Source organism: Balaenoptera borealis (genome assembly GCF_965194805.1).
Source record: "Balaenoptera borealis genome assembly, chromosome: 11".
NCBI lineage: Eukaryota > Metazoa > Chordata > Mammalia > Artiodactyla > Balaenopteridae > Balaenoptera > Balaenoptera borealis.
Window position 1 is genome coordinate 32,359,717 of NC_138868.1, and position 23,648 is coordinate 32,383,364.

The window sequence follows — 23,648 nt, forward strand, 5'->3', positions numbered from 1 at the left end:
ATATAACCATCAACAGTGAGTAGTAATGACTTTCAACAAATCCTTACACCTATGTGTCTGTGTCTGTATACATGTATACAAGTATAAATGTATGCATATGTTTATATGTATATATCTTTAGACTTAGAAAAGTAACTGGAAGGAAATAAACCAGTATGATAAAAGTTGTAAAATCTAGGTAGTAGTTTATAATTTTTGTTATCTTTTATATATTTTTACATTTTCCCAAATATTCTATAATAAACATGTACTGCTCTTATTTCCATAAAACAACACATACAAAAACATAATGTTTATGATATGAATATAAATGTTTAAAGTGAATTAGCCAACCTATCTAAAATTTCAACTATTACTGTGCCACTTTACAGTGCTTTTCCTGCTTTAATTTTATGTCTTTGGTACCAGTCACCATTTGTCTGACACATCATGCAAATATATTTTCTCTTATATTGTCTCTCTCTACCATCAGAGTATTAACTCGCTAAGAATCAAAATTTTTATTTGTTTTGTTTACTGTTGGATTTAGAACAATGTCTGGTGCACTGTATGAAATCAATCAGTATTTGTTTAAAAAGTAATTGAAATAGTATAAAAGTACTGTTAAAGATTTACACTTGAATTAAAAGGAAAATGCATCCACTGACGATGTTTTATAAATGTGCAGTAACCTCTTTTATAAAAAGAACACTTATTTAAGCTCATTTATCCAGGTCTGATTCTTCAGCATGAGAGGACAAAAAGGCTAGCAATCCATTTTTAAGGGGTTAATCATTCTTAGTGCATATGCTGTTCTAAATAGGTCAATTTAATTTTCATCCAAGAACAGATTGAATCCTCACATCAAAGGGTAGTCTGAGTACAGAGGGAGAGAAAAGATGAGAAGGCATTCACCTGCTCAGTTTCATCTCCTCTTTGGGCAATCAGCAGGATACAAGAAGTAGAACCGATGATGTTCCAAAACTGAAATTTGTTTGAGTATCCAAGGATAAGTCCCATATGATGGGTCAATGATACACCAAGCAGGGAGAATTTCAATTTAGAAAATAACAGTAAACTAGAAAGTAGTCAATACTGTTTGAAAAGAAAATGGAAAAAGATGTTTTCCTTACACAGGGATAGAGTAGAAAACATGAGGATACAGTTAGAGAGAGATTCTGTTGAGTACATCATTTGGTATTGTTAAACAAAATCAGACCATGTTGAAAATAAGAGCTAAAATTGGAGGAGTATCCTAAAGGTTGCCAAAGGTATTATAACAAAAGTGAAAAAAAGAAAAAAGTTGGTCATTGGCAGTGTGTTGTTGCTTCCTATTTTAAAAATCATAAAGTATTTAAAAATCATAAAGTATTTAAAAATCAGCTCTATGTTTACCTGTTAGCCTCAGAGCTCTCAGACTGGAAAAAAAAATTAAAGGAGGAGAGGGAGGTGGAAGAAGTGAAGGAAGAAATTGAAAATTAAAAAATGCCAAAGATAAATGTTATAGTTTCTTTGACATTCAAATGTTTCCAGAAAGGACAGATTTGAATGATTTCCTAGATTCCCTTCTGAAATCTGATAAGTATTTCAGAATTCAGCTTCCGCTTCTTTTGCCACCTTTATTCTCACTCCTCACCTCCACACTTCCAACACACACACACACACACACACACACACACACAGATTCATGTCATTTGAAAAGACATATATTACTTTAGAGTCATACTTATCTGATTTAGAATAGAAAAATAAATGAGGCCTTATTTTACAATATTTACTTCTGTGAATGTGGACCCTGTAAATTGATAGGGTTTTAAGTTACCTATACCATGATTGTAGATCTTTGTGCTTTTTTGAACCCTAAGTTATATGAAAAGCCATGCTCCACTATTTCAAAATTAGGTAAGAATAAAGAAAATTGAACTTTGCCAGTTGCACTTCCAGAAAATGCATAATTTTATTTTAAATTAGACTCATTTTTATTGAGGTTCTTGATATAAACTTTGATACAGAGATCATTCAGAACTGATGTTAGAGCTAACCTTTAATTATTACAGAAAAGTCACAGGACATAGATTCTCCTGGCTTACTCTATAAAACCCACAGAGCTATCTGTCATTAATATTTGTATTCACAGTGAGGAGGCAGACAGAGTGCTCTCAGCACTTCTGGACACCAATTCTTTGTCACCAAGATTTGTTGCCCACTCAGGTGGAATTTAGTACTTACAGAATTCAGGATCTCAACTGGAAAAAGCATCAATGCAAAGACTGTGCCGTCTCTAAATGACGGCCTTGAAGGCATGAAAAAGAGAGATTAAGAGAGATGGGCCTTTCTAGACCAAAGGCAATGATGTTTTAGAATTACTGAAGAAATTGCTGAAAGTATTAGCAAATGGTGTGCTGTTGAACCAGTAAGGTTATCAAACCCAAAGAGTAGGTCCAACCTTTGTGCTTCTGATGATCCTCAAAGCAAACAGAGGCCAGACATGCAGAGATAGATAGGATTAAGTCTGCCAATAGACTCATTCTCTATGGAAGAAGAAATGAAATTAAAATCTCTTCTTTTCAGCTTATTGGATTTGGAACAGCACCCAGGACCCTGGAGCTATGTGGACCCACATGGGATAGCAACATCTACTATTAGTTGAAACTATACAAAAGGATGTAATTAAAATACAATGAACTGCTGAGATTAATTACAGTTTCTACAAGGCCACCTCTTCTAAGTAACATTACAAACTCATATACCCCAACCCCCACTATAAAGCCAGTCCTTTAGAAAGGACTGTCCTGGTCATGGCTAAATGTACCAAAAGTAGGCCCTTGAACTTTGAAAACATAATCTCCTTTCTTCTCAGACCTATGGTATCTTCTTCCTTTGAGAGATGCGTTAGGCCAATTGGCTTCATCTCTTTCTTTCTGTAACTTATAATAGAGAACATGAAGAAAATATAGAAAATATAGTTATCGGTAAGAACTGAAGGTTGACAGGAGATTGGAAGAAAATAAATTCATTAGTAAAGAGTATGTTTGCCTCAAGAATATGAAAGCAACACAAGGACATGTGCACAGAAAGCACAGACTTGAACCCTCATATGGACTGCACTGTGTCTCCTAAGACTCAGTTAGGAAATCCTAACCCCCAATGTGACTGTCTTTGGAAATAGGGCCTTTAAAGGGGCAATTAAGGTTAAATTAGATCATATGCAGCAGGATCTAATCCCATATACCTAATGTCTTTATATAAGAAGAGAAAGAGACCCTAAGGATGCATGCACACGGAGAAAGAGGCCATGTGACAACACAGCAAGATGATGGCCACCTGCAAGCCAAAGAGAGAGGCCTAAGGAGAAACCACACTGGTGACATGATCTTGGATTTACAGCCTCCAGAAAAAAAATCAATTTTTGTTAAGTCATCCGGTCTGTGCTTTTTGTTATGGCAGCACTAAACAGAATTCTGACTAATACAAATCCTAAAATGGGCATCAATTAATTAAGATTTGTACATGGACTACCTGATGAATCTGTGTTCTGCTATTAACTAACAGAATGATTTATGGGAAGTTATTTAATCTCTGTAGGTCACAGTTTCCTCATCTAGACGATGGGAGAACTCTATGATATTCACAAATTTAAATTTAATGGGAATGACGACTTTCCTAATTATGCCAACCCATCAAGGTTTCCCATTCTCTTGACAAATGCACTTAATAAATTGCATTACTGACTGTTGAACAAATTCCAGTTATCATTCGTTCTTGACTGATACAAACATATTTTAGTCCACCAATTGAGCTGTAACAGCCTTGAGGAAAGATTCTACATCATGCATTTAATGAGTCATTTAAAAATATTTCTTAAACATATCCTATGTGTGAAGCACCACTGATGCTGAGAATTATAAAGAGGATGCATATGACACCTTCTTTTACGGAAGAGACTGACAAATAAAACTATGCAAGTTAATTCAGAAATATGACAACTAGCAAAATATGAAATAATATAATATTTCCTTAATGGATATTTGAAAAAAAACAGTGTAATATTATTCTGGAATTCAAAGGAAGGTAATTCCTTCCTCTAAAGATCAAATTAATTTAGGAGAGGGACTAATAATCTGAGGCATACACCAAAAGCACAATTTGCTCATGCATTTAAAATCAGTGGTGAAACTCCTCTGTTAGGGTCAGCCCTAGCCAGCATGATTTCATAATTGCCACAAAGCCATCTGCTCAAAAATCTGCAGGCTTTGCTTGCCATCGGTCATTCCTTTAAGATAAGCTGGCTTGCCTATTGGAATAAGAGGGCTTTCAGGGTCAGGTAGAGCTGTTTTAGACTTCATAAAGAATAATCTGAACTTGTTACTTCAACTTTCAGAGCTTTAATTTCTATAACTGAGTGATGGAAAATCATAATCTACCTTGTACAGTTGAGAATTAGAGATAGCATACACAGAACTCCAAAGAGACTATTTAACATATAGTAGGAACACAAAATGTTTATAATCATTATTTTTTTTTCAAAGCAAAAATGGCAAAATGATTTTTTTTTTCATTTCTAATATCCTACTGGTCTTTTAAAAAATTTATTTATTTTATTTAGTTTGTTTTTTTGGCTGCGCTGGGTCTTCGTTGCTGCATGCAGGCTTTCTCTAATTGCGGCGAGTGGAGGCTACTCTTCATTGCAGTGCGCAGGCTTCTCATTGCGGTCGCTGCTCCTGTTGCAGAGCACGGGCTCTAGGCATGTGGGCTTCAGTAGTTGTGGTGCATGGGCTCAGCAGTTGTGGCTCACGGGCTCTAGAGCACAGGCTCAGTAGTTGTGACACATGGGCTTAGTTGCTCTGTGGCTTGTAGGATCTTCCTGGACCAGGGCTTGAACCCGTGTCCCTGCATTGGCAGGCGGATTCTTAACCACTGCACCACCAGGGAAGCCTAAAAATGGCCAAATGATTTTTAACGATTGATTGTGGCTTCTTGGTGCACTGTCATGAGAATAATAAGAGTATGTGATTTGACTCAAGATCCATGGCCCACAGTCAATGAAAAATTTCTGTCATGGGCTCAGTGAGAGAAGCTGCACATTAAAGTGTCATTCTCATATTAAAAACTCCTATTTGAAGGAGGAAATGGTAATCAGAGAGAGTAACGTATAGTTCCATTAACTCTCCTGAATCTGTAAATCAGTCACTGAGTAAGTCCAAAGAATTGACAATTGTTCAGCTAAATTCTAATGGAGATGTGTGGAAGGAGGGGAAAAAAAAGGTATTTTATGAAAATCTGGAACAGGGTTCACCACCCAGAAGCAGAGTCAGAAGGCAACTACCTATGGAGAGGAAATGAAAATCTTAAATAGGGGGTTATTGCAAAAAGAAATCAGAGGGCCAGAGGAATAAACATGAATGTTTACTGGTGGTTTTGTAAGTACTATACATGTACTAACTGGGACATGCATAAGGTAGTTAGAAAAGTAATTTCAGAAATATTACCTTCTAAATCTTCGGGGTAGCAAGCACCAAAGTTGGCAGCTGATACCAGAAGCCTAATTACCATCCCTTTGCTTTTCCTTCAAAATAAATATGTTTATTGCAAATGCTCTCTACTCTTTTTTGCCTGGCACTCTTAAGGGAGAAGCATAAACAATGGTTCAACTAAGTCATTACAATTACATTATCAGTTATATTACAAAAGGCAGTTAAGTCACATTTCTGTGTTAAATGCAATTATGTTTTATTATAAATGTTTTAATAAAGAATAGATCTCTTCAAAGTGTAGTTTCTTTTTGTTCTGCTGTGATGTAGGGCAAAGCCTGAAACAATAAAACATCATCAGGTATGTGAAATGAAAAATAAATCTAATATTCCCCAAACCTGCAATAGTACCCATGGGCCTTTTTCCCAAGACAATGGAACTCTTAACAAAATACTCATAAGAACCTGGATACTTCTCATTTCAAACAACAGCTTTTCATTATCTAGCCTATAAGCACTGACCTCTGATATGGTTTACACAGCCCTCAAATTAAGTTTAAACTGGCCTATCCTGACTTCTGGCAAACAAGTATAACATGTAGTCACATGTTGAGTTTGAAGTTTAATAGGCTAAAATTTAGGGGTGAAGTTGCATTTACATACCTACTGAAGGACATTCTCTCTTTTTTGTTTTTTTTACTGAGGAGTAATTGACATATATCAGTTTTAGATGTACAACATAAAGATTCAGTATTTGTGTATATTGCTAAATGGTCACCACAATAAACTAATACACATCTGTCACCATACATAGTTAGAAAATTTTTCTTGTGATGAGAACTTTTAAGATTTGCTCTCTCAGTAACTTTCAAATATAAAATACAGTATTGTTAACTGTAGTTGCTATGCTGTACATTCCATCCTCATGACTTATTTATTAAGATAAATAAGTAGAGGAAGTTTCTACCTCTTGATACCCTTCACCCATTTTGCTCACCCTCCCCACCCCCTGCCTCTGGCAACCACCAATCTGTTCTATCTATGAGCTTAGGTCTTTTTTTGTTTGTTTTTTTAAGATTCCACATATAAGTGAGATAATTTGGTATTTGTCTTTCTTTGTCTGACATTTCAATTAGCATAGTGCCTTCGAGGTCCATCCATGTTGTCACAAATGAAAAGATTTCCTTTTTTATGGCTGAAAAATATTCCATTTATCCATTGATGGTCCTTTAGCTTGTTTCTATATCTTGGCTGTTGTAAATAATGCTGCAATGAACACAGGGGTGTATATATATTTCCAGTTAGTGTTTTCATTTTCTTCAGATAAGTACTGGGAAGTGAAATAGCTGAATCATGTGGCAGTTCTATTTTTAAAGTATTGAGGGCCCTCCATACTGTTTTCTATAGTGGCTGCACCAATTTACATTTCCACCAACAGTGCACAGGCTTCCTTTTTCTCCACATCCTTGTGAAAACTTGTTATTTCTTGTCTTTTTGATAATAGCATTTCTGACAAGTATTAGGTGATAACTCATTGTGGTTTCGATTTACATTTCCCTGATGACTAGTGATGTTGAATACCTTTTCATGGACCTGTTAGCTATCTGTATGTTTTCTTGGAAAAATGTCTATCTAGATCCTCTGCTTGTTTTTTTAATTGGATTTTTTTTGCTATTAGTTATATGAGTTCTTTATATATTTTGAATATTAACCCCTTATCAGATAAATGATTTGCAAACATTTTCTTCCATTTGGTAGGTTGCCTTTTTATTTTGTTGATGCTTTCCTTTGCTGTGCAGAAGCTCTTTAGTTTGATGTAAACCCATAACTTTTGTTGCCTTTGCTTTCGGTGTCATATTCAAAAAATCATCACCAAAACCAATGTCAATGCCGGTACCACTCCAATGAATTACAGGTTACAGTACACAGTACTCATACATTCCAGGGAATAGTGCGTGTTCCCACTAGCTAGACTAAAAACCCTCAAGATTCAAAAGTCTTGCTCCGTAGTGAGAAATAACTAGATTGAGTACTGCCCTGGTCCCATCTCACAAAACTTAAAAGCAAGACATAAAAGAATCAAAGTAGTTCCAAGTAATTTAACTGCCTTCTAGAAAAAAGCTCAACGATATTTGTAGTAATATAAAAATGTCCCACATTCAACAAGGTAAAATTGACAGTGTCTGGTTTCTAATTTTAAAAAGTTATTAGGCATTCAAAGAACCAGGAAAATTTGAAACATAATGACAAGATAATTTAATTAATCAAAATTAACCCAGAACTGACACATATGACAGAATTAGTAAATAAAGACATTAAAATAGTTATTATAATTTTATTCCACATGTTCATGAAGTTAAGCAGAGACATGAAATCATAAAAAAGACCCAAATTGAACTTCTAGAGATAAAACCAAAATTGTATAAGAAAAAACATACACTGAATAAGATTAATAATAATTATGGAAGAAATAAAACATCAGTGAATTTCAACATGTAGTAATGGAAACAATTCCAAATTAAACACAGAAGAAGAAGAAAAATTTAAATGAAGAGAGCATAATTGAGTTTCAGGACAACTTCATGTAGCCTAATTTATATGTAACTTGAGACTACAAAAGGGGAGGGTGGATGCTTGAAAAACTATTTGCCAAATTTTTTTTCTGAATTTGTAGAAACTGTAAATGCATATATATAAGAAGTTCAACAAACCCTAAACACAATAATGAATGAAAAATTACAAGAATTAAACAGATATACCATTCTGTAAGTCAAAAGAATTAATATTGTTATGATGCCATTTCTCCCCCAATTGGTCTATAGATTTAATCAAAATTCCAACAGGCTTATAAAGTAGAAATGAACTTATTCTAAGTCTCATATGAAAATGCAAATAACATAGTATAGATAAAAGAACATTGAAAAAAAGAACAAATGAGGAGTAATGTTAACTGAATTTCAATATTTATTATAAAACTACAGTAATCAAGACTGTGAAATTGGTGTAAAGGTTGACAAATAGAGCAATGGAATGGAAATAGCTCAGTAATAGATCCATGGACAACTGATTTTTGACAAATTGCCAAGGCAATTCAGAGAAAAAAGGATATTATTTTCAACAAATGGTGTTGGAACAATTGGATATTCATATGAAAAACAAACTTTGATCCATATATCACACCATATAAAACATTTATGTAAAATGGATCATAGAAATAAATGTAATTACTACCTAAAACTATAAAAACTTCTAGAAAGAAACATAAAAGGAAACATTTATGACATTCAGTTAGGCAAATATATTTTACATACGATACAAAAGCATGACCCATAAAAGATAAAAACTGAAAAATTTTACTTCATTAAAATTAAAAACATTTCCTCAACCAAAGATTCCGTTAAGAGGATGAAAAGACAAGCCACAGACTGGGAGAAAATATTTGCAAATTTTATATCTAATAAAGTACTTGTATATGCAATATATATGAATGTATATGAATATTCCAAACTAAAAACCCAAATAACCCAATTTTTAAAATGGGGAAAAGATTTGAAGTGATACTTTACTAAGGAAGGTATGTAGAGGGCAAATAAGTACATGAAAAAATGTTCGACATAATGAATCATTAGGGAAACGCAAATTAAAACCACCAAGGGATACCACTACTAAGCACCTATTAGAATGACTAAAAGTGGAAAGTGTTGGTGAATTTATGAAGGAATTGGAACTCTCATACACTGCTAGTGGAAATATAAAATGACAGAACCATGTTGGAAAACAGTTTGACAGTTTCTTAAAAAGTTAAAAATATATCTATAGGATGATCCAGCCATTTGACTCCTCGATATTTCAGAGAAGTGAAAACATATATCCACACAAAAACGTATACTCAATGTTCACAGTCCCTTTATTTGTAATAACCACCAAACTGGAAACAACTCAGATGACCATCAACAGGTGAGTGGATAAACAATTTTTGGTATATCCATATGTGACAGGCTGATTAATCCAAGTCCTCTTCTCATTAACCTGTGAATGTAACGTTATATGGCAGAAAGGACTCTGCAGTTGTGATTAAGTTAAGGATCTTCAGGTTAGGAAATTCCCCTGGACTACCTGGGTGGGCCATAAATATAACCCCAAATGTCCTTATAAACTGGAGGAGAAGAGAAATTTGACTACAGAAGGGAAGACCATATGGTGACAGCAGCCAGGACTGTACTGCACACCTTGAAAATGGAGGAAGGGGCCACAAGTGGGAAAAACAGGCAGTCACTAGAAGCTCAAAAGGCAAGGAAACGGATTCTCCCCTTAGAGTCTCCAAAACACACTAGTCCTGCCAACAGTTTGACTTTACCTTGGTGAAATTCATTTTGGACTGTGACCTTCAAAAATGTAAGAGAATAAATTTGTGGTAATCTGTTATAGCAGCAAAAGGAAATAAATACATTATATAATGGAATGCTAATCGACAATAAAAGAAATGAACTATTGATATCCATAATACAAATGAATATAAAAATAATTATACTGAGTAAACAAAAAAGACAAAAATAGTATATACCATTTACATAAAATTATGTCATTTACACAAAATTCTAGAAAATGCAAAGTAATCTATAGTGTCAGAGATCATGTTAGTTGTCTGGGGACATGAGGGACAGGTAGGTGAGGAAAGGAGTGCTATGTGGAAACTTTCAGGGATAAACAATATTTTATTATATTGACTGTAGGTTTGGTTTCATGGGTGCGTACATAGTCAAAACTTATCAAATTGTACACTTTAATTACGTGCAGTTTATAATATGCCAATTATGCCTCAAAGCCTTTAAAATTAAAAATATATGCATGTAGCAGGTACACATATGCATATATACACACACATATATGCATACACATATACACATAATGTATATACGTATGTATGTACATATGTATATATAATATATAGAGTGGATATGGAAGAATGGAACAAAAAGAAAAAATACACATGGATGAAAAGTAGAATAGGATAAAAGAGAAAATTTGAGAAGCCACAAGTTCTAAAATTTATCTTATAGTAGCTTAAGAAAAAAAGTGAATAAAATTTAAAATTAGAGAACTGTTATAGAGATAATATAGAAAAGCCTCCCAGAAATAACAGGTATCACTTTATATACTGAAAAAAGGAGCTTACTAAATGATCAGCCTAAAGAATAAGTAGAACCATGCCAAGGCTCAGCATTATGAAATTTCAGAATACCGAGTTAAAGAGAAGATCCTAAAACTTTAGAAGAGTTGATATTGTGGAGGAACAAGACGTTGGGAGAAAAAGAAAGAAAGAAAGAAAGAAACAGACAAATTTAAAAAATCACAAAACAGATTTGGATCCAGAATGATATTAGGCTATTTGAAAGCAAATTTGTCTGTTAAAGTGGGCAGCATTATGATTCTGTAAAAGTTCTGGGAGGAAATAATTTCTATCTTAGGATTCTTCATCCAGCCAAATTGTTAATCAACTCTGTAGGTAGGAAAAAAAAAAAAGACATTTTATGATATGCAAAGGCTCAAACAATTAACTCCTCAAACACCCTTTCTTAGGAAGCTACTAGAGAATGTCTTAGTAAAATAAGGCAGCAAATCAAAAAAGTGAAAGACATGGGATCAAGAAGAGATCTAATATAAGAAAATTGAAAAGAGAAGCCCCAGTATGACAGCTCTGCATCAATCTTGAAAGCTAAAAATTCCTTACTGGAGTAGAAGGAGACTGGTAAGATGGAGTAGCATCTTCAAGAGAAAAAAAAAGTTATAATCACCTGTGTTTGAGTATAAGGAAAAATAATTGCTAAGCCTTTGATATATTATTTTTGAACATTAAAAAAATGATGGAAGGTTAATGATAAAAATAAAGCAAATGAAAAACAAGGAGTTATTTAAGAAAAGAATAAGAACTCTTATAAGAAAGGAAATTAATCTTAGTATACTATTTGACTACCACTTGACTAAGCACTAAACAATTTTAATATGAAAATAATATATTCATTAACTACTAATTTAATCAAAATTGATGCACTTCATTGGGAAAATAAAGGAAGAGGGATTGTGATGGTGGTGTAGTGATAGTGTGAAAAGTTAAATTTCAGCTAATTCAATAGGAAATCAGTAGATGATATCTAAATTTAACAAATAATAAATTGCATCGTAAGTATAATAAATTAGAAATATAGAGGGAAATGCCAGAACAAAGACTACTAAGAGCTAAAGAGGTTGCTTCTGGGAATACAACCTGGGGAGGACGAATGGTTGCAATAGTCATTGCTGCCTTTTTAAGTCTTTTTTCACTATTCCTTTACTTTTTAACCATTCACATATATTAATTTAATTTTTTAGAAAATGTTTAATAAGAAATCAGCAACTGTTGTCTTAGCAATGCCTCCTAATTAGTGCAGCTCTGCATAAGTCTCTGCATGATGAATCATTTATTTTCAGCAAAACATGCTTTACGGTTAAAAGTAAAAATAACTAAATAAAATATTTTAATTGAGGTCTAAATTTCATCATGCCAATTTTCCAAAAGTAAAATAAAAAGTGAATATCTACTGTGTGTTAGGCAAGGATTCCAATTCTGGTGATAAAAATTAATAAGAACATGTTCTTAACAGATTATAGTTTATTAGTGGGTGGCAGTGGCAGCAAGTAAACAGAGATTAGAATTCATGGTGATTATGCTCATAAAACTGGGGAGGGTGGCTGAGTTCAGTTATGAAGAAATTTCAAAACTGAGATAGTTTCCAAATTTATAGAAAAACTTCTTGGATGGGCAAATGTAATCAAGATAATGAAGGGGGGAGGGTGTGAATGATCTAATACTTATTGAATAGCAGTCAGAAGCCACCAGACAATTAGAATTTAAAACAGAATATATACCTTCCAAATCATTAAGGAAGTTGAAAACCAACAAACTAAGTTTAATATAACAAAGACAAAGAGCGAAAGAAATGGTAAAGAAACATAATATCCAAGGAGCACTAAGATAAAATGAAAAAAGGGCAAGGCATATCCATTTTGATAAATGTAATTCATATTTTGGTAAAGTTCTTCCAGTAAATTTCTAAGAGAATTCTGGGGAAGTCACCTGTTAAGATCAAGCATTTAATTCCCTCTGTCTGAAATTCCAAATGAAATGACCAAGGAGGAGAGAGGAAGAAGAGGAGGGGAGGAGAGAGGAGGGAGAGAGAGAAATAAAGTAAATGAATGAATTTTCATTCCTATCTCAATGCTAGAAACTAGTAAAGAGTTATGGAATAGACAAAGCCAGATTAAATAAAGATATCTAGTCAGATTTGGTGCTAAATTACTGGAAGAAAGTTTAAGGGATTCTGATTTGAGTTCACTAATATCTGTTGATTGGAAAAGCAAGGATAAGTGGACAGGGCAAATAGACTGTTTAGCATCCCTTCATCACTATGTGTTAACAGGTGAGAAGCGATAGCCCAGGGCAAGTTGGTCCATACCAAACAGAAAAACAATTCAAAGTGGAGTTTTCATTGGTCCTACTGGGTTTACTTTGATACAGGGAGAAACAGAAACAGGAAAGAATTAGAGAAAAACACACAATTTGCCTGAAGTAGAAACCAGGCCAAAAATAAATTTTCATTAGTAAATGTAGCCAGAAGCATAGCTGATTTAATAAACACTTTCAAAAAAAATGGCACAAAGGAAACTGCCCAAAGACCCACTTCTTACCCAAATCATCTCAAGATTTTAGTTCACTGAGCTAGCAAATAAACTGAGAGCAAACAGCCATCCATCCACTTTAAGATTTGATTGGAAGAGGATAAGAGAGAGCAATGACTAGGAAAAATCCTCTCAATTGCTTTGGGTCAAATACCTGGCTTGTATAGACCTCTCCTTCATTAGGATGAAGATTAGAAATTAATATATAGGACTAATGAAAATGCTTATTCTTTTTTTTTTTCAATAAAAGAGGAAATAATATGTCTCAAAGGTTGCAAAAGAGTAAAACTTTGAACAAGGCAAGCTACAATAAACAAAATACAGATAGCATCTGCAATTTCCCCTAAATAACAACAACAAAAAGTACTCTCAAAAATTGTTACAACATGCTAAAATGAAAACAGAGCTGGGCAAATTGAAGAAATAATTTAGGGTTGCTAATAATTTGTTGGTAGACACTTAAAATGCTTTTTGAAGAAATAAGGAAAAAAAATCTACCCATGAAAAAACTGGATCATTGATAGAGAAGATAATCTTAAGCAGCACTGTCAGAATATAGAAAAAAAGTGCAAAACTGATGACAATAACAAGAGAGAAGATAAATTAATTTGAAAGGTGTATATCCCTGAGTTTATACAATTAATTGTGATGGTTGAACAATAAGGCAAGAATGGAAAAATGAGAAATAATAATGCTAGTTTTAGATAATTTTTGGAGTTATTAGGATGACACAGCCAGTAAGTAATAGAACAAGAATTTGAAGTTTCTGTATACAACTCTCATCTTATACTACCTCCTTATAAGAATTAGATACTATGATATTTTATTAAAAATACTTCCAAAATATTAATATGGGCAGCACGTGTTGAATTTCAGTGCTGGATCAGCTCCCAGTAGTTTATTCCCAGGACAAGGCTGACTATAGCTGTTCTTAAACAAGTTTTGTTTGCTTTCAAAATTTTAAGTGATTCCTTGACCACAAAAGCACTTTTATTACTAAAGCTTATGTTCAAACTGATGACAGCCAGTTATTTCTTCAATAAAAAATGATTGGTTAAGAGATAGCTCTATGTTAAAACACCACGAGTATCGATGGAAAGGAACATAAATTTTAGCAGAGCTTCCTCAGCAGATGTCAAAGTTAATTAACTGTTGTATTTTCAATATTTAGCACAGTACCTGGAACATAGTAGATATTCAATATGTATTTTCAGAAACACACAGTTATGGAGTTAAGGTGAGCCACGTTATGATTCCTGGTCCCCTGTTATTTCCTATCCCAGTATACAGATCCCAGTAAACAAAAGCTTAACATTCAATATTCATATTCAGGGGAAATAAAGTAACAAACATCGAGTCCAGATTTGAAAGGGTAGTGTGGAGGATATGCGACTAAAGGGGATTGGGTGTTTTGGGAGAGGATGGTTTAGAATAGCATGAGATTGGAAGGGAGTCATTTTGAGACGGGAAAACAATCTTCATAGATTGTGACCACCCTATAAAAAGTGAGATATAAGCTGTAACAGAAATTCTCAAAGATACTTTGTTGATACCCCTTGTTGTACCTTGTAACTGACTGAACTTCACAAGCACCCATAATCCTTCCACCTTGCATGGCATACAAAGCTCATATCTTGGAGTATTCACTGTAACTATTCATTAATAAAGTGCTTTTCCTAATCCAATTCTTTCAGGATGACTTATGGCAGAAACAACTCTTCCTAAACATAATGTATTTCATGGTACTAGCAAGTCAATGGGATTTTACTCCAGGTTTGCCACATATTAGCTACGTAGCCACATGCAACTTAACTTCTTGACCTGTTTCCTTAACTGTAAAACAGATCTTTGCCTCAAATATACAAATTGTGTGATATAGGATGTATACAATAGCCAGCACATTGATAGATGCACAGCAGGCCCTGAAATATTATCAGCTCTTTTTACCCACCTTAATAAAACGTTTATACTGTGTTAGAGAACAAGTTATACAGACATATTGTTGGTTTAAAGTCCATCTCTTAACCACTCATCTTATTTTACCAGGCAAACTATTTGTCATGCTGTGCCTTGATTTTCTCATCTGTAAAATGAAGCTGATAGTACCTTCTTCGATGGGTTTTCAAAAGAATTATTTGAATTCATGCACATCAAGCACATAGTAATGAGTTTCATGCACAGTAAGTTCAATTACAAATTCCTCCACAGCTTTAAGACAGGAATTTGAAGTGTTCAATAAACACTTGATAATATCTCTTCATTTACTGAGAAATTGAAGAATAGATTTATATCTGGCCCAAGATATTCTTGGCAGAAATAAAATTCAAACATATTAAGCTTTATGTCTGTTGGTTAATATTCACATCAAGGATTATTATCTTGGTTAAAGGAAGGAATATCAGATAATTTCAAAGAAAGTCTTGATTGTGACATTTCCAGTTGGCTATGGAAGGTTTTTTCAAGCCTGGGTCTGAAGCAGAGAAAGGTTCAGAATTTCCCCATCCCTTTTTTACTTCTTACTATCAAAACATGCCATTCTTAAAGACAATGTGGTACTCAAGCACTATGCAGGTCTCAGATTAGATGATGAAAATTGTAATAATCATGTCTTAAACAGCATATTTAGACAGAATATCCTTCTATATACATGCATTGTCCAGTTCTATCATTATATAGTGCTTTTAGAGCATATAAAATGTTTTGCAAAACATGAATTTATATGAACTGTATACTAAAGTAACTGTTATCCATGATTAAAATTCTAGACTAATGTTGTCTAAATGGTCATAAGTGCCTCTGAGTAGGTGATTTCTTCACATCTGGTAAGAGTTATGACTAATTGCAAGCTGTTCACTGTGGTGCACACCCCCAACCCACTCATCATGGAGCAACGGGTGAGAAACAGAGAAGCATCATTCAAAATATTAGTGGCCCAAAGGAGGCATTAGGCCAAAGACTATTTTCCTTAGTAAGGAACTTTGAATTTATTGTACACCCCCAATTTTTTTGTCTATTTTCAGTGATGGACTTCGTAAATCTTTTTGTTTCATATTATATATAACAGGCACAAAATATGAAGAAGAGGAACATGTAATTTGAATCCTATGTGAATAAAATTTGTTTTAGTTACCATTATCCATACTTTCAATCCATGAATAATATTGCTCTATAATTTTTATAAGCATAAAAGATCATAATCATAAATTACTAATGTTACATTAAAAATAAATGCAAATTCAGAGATTAACAATATATGGATTATTTTTAGATAATTTTATTTTCTAAATTTAGACCTTTGTATGTTGAAATTCATAGATAGGCTGATTTTTTTTTTTTTTACATCTTTATTGGAGTATAATTGCTTTAAAATGTGTTAGTTTCTGCTGTACAACAAAGTGAATCAGATATATGTATACATATATCCCCATATCCCCTCCCTCTTGTGCCTCCCTCCCACCTTCCCTGTCCCACCCCTCTAGGTGGTCACAAAGCACAGAGCTGATCTCCCTGTGCTATGCGGCTGCTTCCCACTAGCTATCTATTTTACATTTGGTAGTGTATATATGTCAATGCTACTCTCTCACTTCATCCCAGCTTCCCCTTCCCCCACTGTGTCCTCAAGTCCATTCTCTACGTCTGCATTTTTATTCCTGCCCTGGCCTGATTTCTTCTGAATCATGGCATAAGTACTGAACTGTAAGGAAAGTGTGTTAAATTCGACTTTTCCTGATCTGCGTTTTATAGGAACATCTATACTACAAGCATAACTAGTACTGGGATATCTTAGAATCTTTAAGATTAGAAAAAGTAGCAAAAACAGGGAGAGCCAATTTGGTAAATGGATTACTTTTTAGAATGCACTACAAAAAGCCATCCTCAAAACAACCATATCAGGCCCAATTTATATAAGAGAAAGAGGGAAGTTTAAAGAAGTAAAATTATGGCAAAGATCATGCAATCACACACAGCAAATCATACAGAAGTATCATTTGAACACAAGCTTCTTGACTCTTGCACTCAAGTTCGTGACCATTCACCTCTCTCTTATTGTAAGTCTGAGGCCACCTTGTGTTATGTTCAGTCTGTATGCAAAGTAATTTTGGGCAAATAGACTATAAGTGTACCACTGACTGCAAGTAAATATAACACTGTGTCTGCGAGATCCACCAGTTCACAGATAAAAACTATTTTTATGTCTTTTGAATATGTCTAAATTGAGCTAATGTCAGTAAATTAGACTCACTTTACTTAAAAGAAAAAAAAGAAGTTGAATCTTTGCAATGAGCTAAACTTTGGGAGAATCATTTGAAAAAATGAACTGGGAAATGTTGGTGCAACCAAGCGGGTAGAGGAAATAGGTAAAGAACGAAAACCCTGTGCTGAGTAATGAACAATATTTAATCTCATTGATTTGGAGTAAGAGTAGAGAGTTAATGATGTTTTATAAAAACATTATTTACAAAGTATTGAGGCTACTATATAGCAATTCCTATAGGAGGAACTAACTATACACAAGTGCTAATCTTCATAACATTTCAACCTGCCAGATAGGTATCTTAGCTCTGTCTCTACTAGTTTTGTGACTTTGAACACTTGCTTAATTTCTCTGCCCTTGTTTTCTCATCTATGAAATTACATTAATAGAAATGTCTCTTTATGAATATTAAGGGGGTTACTACAAGCAAAACACTTTAAACAGTGTTTAAACATTTAATAATAGTACATTATTATTCTGATTTCAGAAGTGAGGAAACTGAAATCCACTGAAATTAGTTTGCCCATGATCACCCACTATCACAGTCTGTGTGATTCCATATCGTGGCTTTTAATTGCACACATTGCCTTTCTCACAATGACTTTAAATTATGACAGTAAATTATTTAAAAAACACAAACCTAACACATATCTATCCTATACATAAATCAAGGAGAACTATAAACTTTTACTATATATTTTATTTTAAAAAAAGCCATGTTGAGACACGTCATCAAGATAGAATATTCACCAAAGCGTCTTCTTTTGCAAAAAGTTATACAGTAAAAAATAGGAATTAAAATACCTAGAGCAAAAATAAATTGACAGCATTTGTGGTATTTACAAAGGTCATGATAAGACAACTGGAGACAAAGTCTGAGTTCTTCCTTACAAGTATAAAAACTCCTTTACTGAAGTGTCCGGTAAAGGAGATCAGACAGTAACTCTCATTTAGGAACCTCATCAAACCTTAAAGAGGAGGAACTGGGGAATTATAATTAATATTAGAAACACATTAAAGTTATATTTTCATAGTACTAAATGCATGTATGCAGCTAAGTATATCTAGAATCTATATAGTTTGCCTCTACTAATAATAGAGATCATCTATTTACAACTTACTTTAGTCCACTCACTTAAATCCATTATCTCACTCAGTGCTTACATAGTTATATTAATTTTTTAAAAAATTGTTTCTCAAATGGGCCTTGTAAGAATTCCATAGGATGCGTGTTTGTAAAGAACACAGATTCCTAGTTTCTTTCTCTGCAGATGAGATTCTATAAGTCTGGAGGCACTGAAGAATTTACATTTTAACAAGAACTCCAGGTGATTATTTAGATCTTTCAAATTTGGGAAATGAGCTAAGGTAGATAGAACAAATTGCTCAAGATACCAGTGAGTGATGGAAACTGTGTTTAAGCCAGAACTTTTGCATATATTTGCAACGTAGCCACACCTCCACCCCCAAATTGCTGCTAATAGTGCTCCAAAGCCAAACATAAAATATATACACTCTTAGGAGTTATTCTGGGGCAATGCCTTTCGGTCAGCCTATTAACTTTCTAGAAACATAATAATAAGAAGTGCAACATGAATAATACAGTGCAATTGAAAAATACTTTCAGCAATGTACTTTCACATCCATCCAATTTACCCACAAGAAAGTCCTCTCCTCCATAGCCAACTGTATCTCAGTTACCGTGAGGATGTGAATTTGGGGCCTCATTTTTTGGCTAACCTGGATCCTGCAGCTGGTGCAGGCTTCTTACATGCCTGTTGAGTTGAAACCAACCAGAATTTAAAGTAATTGCTGCTTTACTGTGCAATTTAGGAGGAAAGGCAATAAATTAAGGGACAGCTAGATTGGTCGTACTAATGATCTGTCAGGTTTAGAATATGATTTCAGACTTCTGTAACTTCTGATGAACTGCAGAGACAGAAGGGGTCATGGAGATTATTCTGTCTAAAGTTTTCATTTTACTAAGGCCACAGAAGGGATAGTGACCTAACCACAATTAAACTCAGAGATCTTAGAACTCTGCTTTAAACTCATTAAGAGTTAACTTGGCAATGCATGTAACATCTAAACCATAGTTCCCTCACCTTGAAAATAAAAAACAAATTATATATCTAACTACTAAAGCTTTAGTAAGTATGAAATAATGCAGTGTACTTTTAAGTTTTTGTGACAGTGGGCAGTAATAGTATTCGCACAACATTAGCTGCCTCTGCTGTTTTTGTTGTTGTTATCCTTTGCTACAATCCTGAGAGATGAGGATTATCACCCCAAAACAGTGGATAAGGAACCTATGGCCCAGAAAAAGTAAATACCCAGAGTTACAGAGGTAAAGACAGGATTCAGTCACAGGAAACTTTGAGTCAATGCTCTTTCCATCAAGGCACAACTACTTTACATTAATCTGCAAAAATTAATATTTTCTAAACATCTGAGCAATTATAAAATACTAAAATAATAAATAGAAGAAGGTTGAGCTTTTCTGTGCTTTCTTAAAGATTTGGGGGCTTTTTTATGATAAGTTAATTTACATACAGTTGACCCTTGAACAACATGAGGGTTAGGGGTGCTGATTCTCCATGCAGTCAAAAATCCACTATAATTTATAGTTGGCCTCTAAATACCTGGTTCTTCTGTATCCGCGGTTCTGCATCCGTGGGTTCAACCAACTGCAGATCGTGTAGTATTGTAGTATTTACTATTGAAGAAAAACCACATATAAGTGGACCCACATAAGCCAGACCCATGTTGTGCAAGGGACAACTGTGATCATCAACCCCCAATATATTTTTCCAGGAACATTCATGTGCACAGTACAATGTTAAATTCTAGATTCAGATGAAAAATTCAGCTCTCTAGAATCCTCAAGAAATGTGAGGCTTTGGATAACTGAACTTCTAGACAGCTTTAATAAACACACATATTTACATTATAATTACTTTGGATGGAATTTCTTTTAAACTCTATCACTTGTCTTCATTCCTAATATAAGATATATATTTATCACATAATATATACTATTGTTGCTAATTCAAAGTTATCATTTTAAACATCAATGTTCTTACTTTGAAGTAACATGGTAATAATTCCTCTGAGCCATTTGAGGTGTACAGGATTTTTTAAGAAATGATGCTAGACACATGTCTGCTTTTTGGATTGAAATATCTCTATATTCTTTTTTTTTTAACACCTTTATTGGATTATAATTGCTTTACAATGTTGTGTTAGTTTCTGCTGTATAACAAAGTGAATCAGCTATATGTACACATATATCCCCATATCCCCTCCCTCTTGCATCTCCCTCCCACCCTCCCTATCCCACCCCTCTAGGTGGTCACAAGGCACGGAGCTGATCTCCCTGTGCTATGAGGCTGCTTCCCACTAGTTATCTATTTTACATTTGGTAGTGTTCTATATTCTTTTCATAGTTTGGCTCACCCTTACTAGGAGATTATCTATAACAAGAGTCATAAATATCTAAGAAGTCTGCTGTGGAAAGGGAAAGAAAGGGAAGGGTGAAAATTAATAGATCAGGAGACCAGAGAGGCTCTCAATTAGATTATATGGTCAATTCTTTCTGATGATACAGGTTGATACTCAGTATGAGCCTGAGTACCAGTCAGTACCTAAGTACCAGTCAGTATAATTTCTGACCCTAAAATATCTTCCCCAACTGTTTCCCCTATATAGCTGGGAAGTATTTTAACAAGACACAATGCCTTCTCTTCTTCAGTCATAAATAAAAGAATAGACTGTCAAAATACCAGGGATAGTTAATACGAATGTGTTAACATTGCATTTCTGTCAATGTATCAATGGCTTCAGATTTTTTCCTGGCTTCACCAGGGTAAGGGTACAGGAAGATTCTAGGTCCTAAAAATATCAGTGAAGGGAAAAGAAGGCTTAAACAGTGGGTATCAGAGATTCTGAAACTAGGTATTCTCCCCAACACCATCCTCGTTCTTATGAAGTAGGAACTGGGCACAAAGCAGGCTGGTGGTTGAGAGGCTCTACAGGTGGGCCCCTGCAAAAGGGAGTAATTTATTTTGAGAAAAAGAGAATGAAAGTGCTTGTGGTCTGTAAATCCCCATGTAAGTGTAAAGATTATTATTATTACATAATTTATTTGAGTAGGAAGTATTTGATTATGTGGAAATATTAAAAACACTCTTCTCATGTTTAACCAAATGTCCTTTAGGATAATGATGAATCACTTAACAGCTTCAGCTGATCCCATTAAACCCAAGCCTTTTGGGACAGGCTGTGTTTGATGTGACCTATGGCTTCTCTGAAAGTCTTACTAGCTGTATTGGTAAATAACAGCCACCAGAAGCCAGAACTAACATTGTCCTTTTCTCACCCACTCTTGTATGACACATGAGTCCATTTTAAATCAAGTGAAACAGAGCAAGCCTGGCTGAGGAGCACAGTTGGACTTTTACCGGAAATCACTGATGATTTGCCAGCTAATATGTTCCTCCAACACGTGCCAAGGCAAAGGCAAACACACACTCCCAGTTGTCTGTAAGCATATTACACTCCAGTTTACCTTTGGGACTTCAGAAATAAAGTATGAAATAATCCCATCCCAACCCTCCCCCGACTCTAGCTGAGGATTCTCACTTTTTACTTCTTAACTTATTATGCCACTTAATGGAAAAATCTAGGATTTAATTAAAAAATCAAAAATATATGTGGGTCTTTTCTTCAGAAAACAAAACTTAACTGGCATGGCCAAGAAAAAAAATGTTAACATCTTCCTAGAAAAATGCAGAGTTGCCTATAAATAAAGGTTATGTTTAGCAAACCTCTCAGGCTTCCTACTGTACAAAGTTCTCTATAGCAAGAGCCTGCTAAATATGGGTTGAGTGGATAGTGAATAAATGCAATTTATTTGCAATGGAATTTTAAAATTATGAAAATAATTGAATATCTAAATTTACTTTATGGGAATTTGGGGGAATTTTTCCTGAGGGATGGGCATATGAACTGAGTAGTTTGGGACCGTAACTCAAGGAATCCTTAGATGGTCTGGAATCCAGTTTTCCCTAAGAAACCCTAAAGTAATAAAACTGAGTGAGACAAAGGAAAATAAAGGGCAACCAATTTAAAGAAACCACTGAGGGTTATTTTTACTCCTAAGAAGTCAGAAAAGACGGATGAGCCTGGGAAGAATAACAACTATTATTATTATTATTATTATTTACTATATTTTTGAGCCCCAACTGTGTGCCAGACAAACTGCTAAGTACTTTACAACTTTGCAACATATATATTATCTTCACTTCACAGAGGTGGTGATGGAAGCTCAGAGATATTAAAGAACATAACTTGTAAGAAGGATATGTAGGATTAAAATCCAAGGCTGAAAATGAAGATACTAGATTAACTTAAGAAGAAATTTGGTCTAGATACTAGATTAACTTAAGGAGAAATACATATAGTATTTCATTTCAAGATAACTATTCTGACATCTATATTGATTCATTGAAAAACACTGAGTAATATCAGTGAGGGAATTTGGATCAGTGATTGATTACTACATATTTCTCAAGTATATTGGAACATCTCCAAGCCTGCTGAGAGTTTAATTATAGAGTGTGTCTGTTTTTCAAGTGTCAGTGAACACTTTTAAAGTTTTATAATAACAGTGTTGTCTGAATATCTCAGGTTATTTCTAGGTATTATAAAGTTGAAATCAAAATCACAAAAGACATATCACTTGATTAAGATAAAAAATAATCCTCATAACTTGGTTTACTTACCTAAATTATTTCTTTAAGAGTGAACTAAAAGCAGGGCTTTCCTTTTATCTGGCCCAGGGGGGGGGGGAAAAAAATCATCTCTGTTTTCATTGCACCTGCCCTTCCCATAGAACAGAGGAAGACCATAGGGGTCAGGTGTTCACTCTTTTCATATTTATATATGAAGTAAATTCCAAAGAAGTTAAAAACTTCACTCAAGGTTTTTAAGCTAGTTACAAAGGCGAGCTTAGCTTTTAGAACTCCAGAGTTCCAGTACAGAATTTTCTCCTCTTTAATGTGCGGTTTTCAGGTTAATGTTATGATGAAGAGCACCCTTAAAAGTTTTCTGTCTCATACTTCCTGGGTCAGAAAGTATCTAGAATAGTATTTTACTCCTCCCTCTTTGTAAAATTAAAACAGCTAATCCTGAGTTTGGCATGTCTTTTTGGAATGCCTACTCAGGGT

General features: G+C 34.2%; 1 protein-coding gene and 1 long non-coding RNA gene across 3 annotated transcripts in view; one reads left to right on the forward strand and one right to left on the reverse strand.

Moving 5' to 3' along the window:
* Positions 1 to 23,266, forward strand: part of LOC309606025 — a 45,508-nt gene extending 22,242 nt beyond the window's left edge. Inside the window, exons 1-2 of the long non-coding RNA XR_014231611.1 lie at positions 1 to 14,538; positions 14,616 to 23,266. The exon at positions 1 to 14,538 is cut by the window's left edge and continues 22,242 nt beyond it. This is a non-coding gene — a long non-coding RNA (uncharacterized lncRNA). The remainder of the gene's footprint in view (positions 14,539 to 14,615) is intronic.
* ANO3 (anoctamin 3) overlaps positions 1 to 23,648 on the reverse strand; it is a 427,831-nt gene that overhangs the window by 257,425 nt on the left and 146,758 nt on the right. The window lies entirely within an intron of this gene.